The sequence below is a fragment of the Chenopodium quinoa genome, unplaced genomic scaffold (assembly GCF_001683475.1).
Source record: "Chenopodium quinoa cultivar QQ74 unplaced genomic scaffold, ASM168347v1, whole genome shotgun sequence".
NCBI classification, from domain to species: Eukaryota; Viridiplantae; Streptophyta; class Magnoliopsida; order Caryophyllales; family Amaranthaceae; genus Chenopodium; species Chenopodium quinoa.
In genome coordinates, this window is record NW_018743204.1 from 3,267,665 (window position 1) to 3,272,761 (window position 5,097).

Genomic DNA, 5,097 nt, shown 5'->3' on the forward strand with positions numbered 1-5,097 from the left:
CACACTCTCATACCTAAACTAATTAACTTGCTTTTCTTAAGTGATCTTTCTTAAGTACTATCTCTGTCTCATAAGCTTACTGCCTTGGTTTTCTTAAGTGATCTTTCTTAAGTGCTCTGTTTCTCTCCCCTAAGCTAATTGCCCTAAGTTTCTTAAGTTAATTGTCCTGATTTCTTAAGTAATTTTCTTAAGCGGTCTCTCTCTGTATCATTTTAGTAAGCCTTTCCTAAACTAATTGCACTTTTCTTAATCTAATTGCCCTATTTTTCTTAATGGTCTCTCTCTCTCTCTCTCTCTCTCTCTCTCTCTCTCTCTCTCTTTATCTAGCATTTAGTAACTCTTTTTTCCTAAGCTAATTTCTCTGATTTCCTTAAAGTGATATTTTTTAAGTGGTCTCTCTCTTTTTGTTAAATAATCTTTCTTAAGTGATCTCTCTCTCTCTCTCTCTCTCTTCAAAGTGATCTTTTTTAAAAAATTAGCTTTAAAAAGTGTGATTAGCTTAAGTGGTCTAATATTTTCCTAAGCTAATTGCTTTGAATTTCTTAAGTACATGCTCGCTCTCTCTCTCTCTCTCTCTCTCTCTCATTACTGCAGATCATTTTAAACATTAGAATAGGGGTTTCTTTCTTTGTTTTATTCACTAATGAACTCCTTTGCTTTTTTTTTTTCAATGCTGAACAATTTAACTTAACCACTATTCAAACACTTCTCTTTGACCGTGTTGTGTAAACTTACATAAAAATATTAGTAAACTTGCATAAAAATATATAAAAATATTAGTAAACTTACATTAAAATACACATCTTGAAGTTTGAGTAAATGGATAGAAGTTTAAACAAAAGTAGACTACCAAGGAGTATGTACAAGGCAGCATATGCCCATATTAATTGTGCCCATCGCCGACTCTTTCCAAAAGAAGACATCAAGTAAGAGGCAAACCAGTAGAGAGGTAGGCTAGCAGATAAAAACCAAGTTGCAACTTGTAAAGAATTAAAGCGTTAAAATCGAATCAGGACTCCAAAATGATGTTTCTAAAGTAGTCATCCTACTCATCCATATTATACAAAATATTCTAAACTTAATCCTTTAAAAACGACTATGAGATAATGAGAATAACTATCACCTGAACATGCATAACAAAGAAGGCTGTGGCAGCCATGATGCTCAAGTGAATAATGAAAATAACTATCACTTGCCGAATAGTATCCAGATTTAACCAAAACTTTTTTTTTTTTATTGGAGGAAAATTTAACCAAGACTTGATTCTCTTTAGGAAACACATATCTTTCCACTGTCATGGACTTCTTGGGTCGTCGCCTCACATTTATAGGCTATCAAATAGAAAACAAAGGAAGTGGACTCGATAAAAAAAAACTATTATCATTTGTATTACTCAAGTTTAGAGGGGATACCATTTGTATTACTATTACCATCGCTTAGTAATATAGGTTTAAATAAAACAAATCATAATCTAAAATTTTTTTACACTTTAAAAATGGTTTGAACTCTCTCTCTCTGTCCCCCCCACCCTCCCCCCCCCCCCTGCCCTCCCTCCCTCCCCCTCCCCTGCCTTAGCATTTTATAGTGGCAGCTCTATCAGGAATCATGTTTTATATTTTATATGTCATTAGGAATTGTGTTTTAAATTTTATGTGTCTAGAACTTTAAACAAGGTTCAGTTCTGTTTTCCGTTATAAAACTGTAACCAAGGGTTCAGTTCGTTTTTCCATTTTAGTACTGTAACCAAGGTTCAGTTCGTTTTCCATTATAAACTTTAAACTTTATCTATATCTATATATGCTGCAAACTGCATAATCGTACAACATTAAACGTTATAACAAATTCTTGAATATCTAACTCCTTGTTTCCAGGGTGTCAATATTTTCTTCTCGGAGAGTAATAAATGTGTTCAATTGGTGGGTATTACAGCGTATAAAAGCAAAATTCAATGAATGTATACCAATCAAATTGTGAGCTATAACCATAGGACGAAGGATTCCACACCATTAAACAACCAACAATTGGTTTTCCTCAGTTTTCTTGGGATGATGAGGCCAAAATAAACTTTATACTCCTATGAATACCCATAACAATGACTAAACGGTATCAACTATTTATTAGACACATAATTAAAAAAAACTATTGCAAACTCATTTATAACAACCAAAACTCAAACAAATCTTCATGTAGGGTAAAGAAAAGCATACTACTTTAGATGTCAAACTGCTCCAAGGAGCATGATTGTAGATCTTCTTACACCAAAGCTCGTGCAAATCAGTCAGCCTATATCAGAGTTGTGTGGCTCAGACCAAAAGGTATAACTGCAATATTATTGTTCACACTAATGTTAGGAGAATACTCTTTTAAATTGGTGATGACAAAATATAAATACTTTTTCAAAAATATCAACATTAGAAACAAGATTAAAAATAATATTGTAATTTAGTGACATTTAGTTGGAAGCCATCAAGTAAAGAGTAAAACATAAATTATATCAAACTAAATATTGAACTTTACTTACATCATCTTCAATTACAACCATTAGTCAACAAATAGGGAAAAGGTTCATATTGTAACTAAATTGTGTACTGAGAACACAAGTGTGAGCGATAATATTGAAACAGGTATAAACATAACGAGCCAGTTTAATTGAAGGGAACATTATATTCCAAACAATTACTTTTAAGATTTTTCCTACGGTGAAATATAATATCCTCGAAGATGGAAGAGATGTCCCTAATTTGAGAGAGAAAAAAAAAAAAAAAAAAAAAAAAGAATCAAACAGATATTCCTCCTTTCCTCCACTCTAGCTCTCCTCACCCCCTCTTATCCAGATTTTCTGGCTTAAGAATCAAACAGATTAAAACTTGAAATCTAAAAACGAATTCAGTTCAAAATTTTTCAGCTGAACCAAATCCAACCTAAATTGGCAAGAATTTAATAAGCAAAATGTATGGAGTATGCCAGAGATAAAAGTATAAAACTAACCTGCCCAAAAAATAAGGCACTATTGTTGATCATTGTTAAGACTCCCTGACCTTCCCTCGCCCTCCTCACCCCACCCAACTCAACAGTTGCAGAGCGATTCAAACAGACTTGCATACTGAATATTCATTAGATAAAGCCAAACTTGGGGTTCCTTCCCTTTCTTGTTAAATATCTTCACACAGTTGAAACCCATAATTTGATTTCTCAGTTTATGAAGAATCTTCTCCCGTCAAAGTATACTATAAGGTCACAGCAGACATCTTCATGACATAGTTCCCAGGAACTAATTCATTTTAATTTTGCTATTGGCTGGATGCGGTGCGAAGACTGCGAACAAAAGCCTTTGATGGTAACTTGCGGACAAATTCATGCTAGAATGAAATTGTTTAAACTATACAAAAACTCTTCATAATTTGGCAGCGTAATCATTAATTCAACGAAACAGAATATTAATTATTCTTTGCAAATAGTTTATCAAATTTGCGTATTAATTTTTCTGTGTTGTGGTTGCTTCTAAAAATTCAGAGGAGTTTAGATTATATATACTGTTAGTGGGTCCATGAAATCCAACACAAAATTCTTGCATGCCATCATCGATCGATCATCTCCACCATATAGTCAATCATCAACGTAGTTCATGAAAATTTAACAATATTAAACACACCCAACTTCTAATCCAAATTCATGATGAAAAAATTATACAAAATCAATCAAAAATAAATTAATTCTGGGTATTTACAGTTTCATCAAGTCCCTCTCACGGCGCTTGCTAGGAGCATACATTTTTACTTATATATATAGTAAACAATCAGGCATCAAATTGAATACATCTATACTTACTAAACTTATTTAATTTCCCTTATAGGGTTCTTCACGATCAATCAAACAATAAACCCAATCAAAAATTAATATCAATATCAGTATCGATATCAAAAGGTTAAGATCAAATATTAGATCAAAGTCTTTAAAAAAACTCGGATGAAAGAACAAATCAATAATCTAACAATTACCCAAACAATTCAATCAACCCCACATCAAACAATCCCTTAAACCCCCAATTCATAAATTTGATTACCTAAATCTCGAAAAAAAAAAAAAGAAATAAATAAATAAAAACAAATTTGAGAAGAGAGATTACATTCAGGAGGTTGTTGAGGGTGATGAAAATCGGGAGGAGGGAGATTAGTAGAAGAAGCAGAAGACTGTCGCATCATAGTAGGAGGAGGTGGAGGTGGGCCCCTGTGAAAGTCCATTCCAGGATGCTGTTGGTGCTGCGGAGGAAGCAGCGGGTGCTGCTTGTACTACGGCGGAGGATGCATGTGTGATGGTGGTGGGTGTTGCATATGGTGCGATGGTGGTCCTTGCTGCGGCGGTGGTTGGTGCTGGTGTTGGTGTTGTTGCGGGTGTTGTTGATGCTGCTGCGGTAGTGGTGAAGGTGGAGGTTCATCGTACATCATGGTTGTGGAGAGAGAGAAAGGGGTGGGATTGAGAGATGGGGATGAGATAAAATTGATAGAAAATGTAGAAAATCCAGATAAATAAGAGGTAGTTATCAAGTTGATGAGAGAAAAATGAGGAAAAATTTGACAATTGTACCTTTAATTGTTCGATCGGAAAAGGGCCAAGCTGTATTTCTTCAAATTCTTCTGATTGTTCAGCCACCGTCCTTAGGTTTCGCTGCTGGCTACTCCATTCTTCACGACTGTAAAGTTGATATTCGCTTCAATGGAGAATTTAGAATACTTAGTGTTCCAATGGTTATAGCTTTATTTCATCTCTGTTTAAAAATTAGAGTGAAACAGAATTAGAGGATTAGAGGAGAGAGAGTGGACAGTCTCAGAGCGTAGAACACCTTATATATAGAATAAACTAGTTCTTTGCCCGAGCATTCGAAGAAAAAAATTATTTATACTTGTAAATTACTACACTCTATATCCCTATTTATTTGCCTCATTTAACTGCGTACGATATTTAAGACGCGTCTTAAAACGTATATATCTTTATTTCCATACACGTAAAAATAATAAAAACGTGATAGTAATAAAATATACAATGAGTCGAATAAAACAAGACCACTCATGACTATAGTATCTTTTGTAGATTAATGAT

The 5,097-nt window shown here is 34.0% G+C and overlaps 1 long non-coding RNA gene across 2 annotated transcripts; it reads right to left on the reverse strand.

The window, feature by feature from the left end:
- Nucleotides 1-1,933: 1,933 nt before the first annotated feature.
- On the reverse strand, nt 1,934-4,892 carry LOC110733918. 2 transcript variants are annotated; one of them, XR_002513712.1, is made up of 3 exons: nt 4,127-4,892; nt 2,989-3,315; nt 1,934-2,321 (listed from the first exon to the last, which is right to left on the reverse strand). It is a non-coding gene; the product is annotated as an uncharacterized LOC110733918 (long non-coding RNA). The 2 variants fall into 2 exon arrangements; XR_002513711.1 differs by lacking the exon at nt 2,989-3,315 and having other exon boundaries at nt 4,127-4,887.
- Nucleotides 4,893-5,097: the final 205 nt, after the last annotated feature.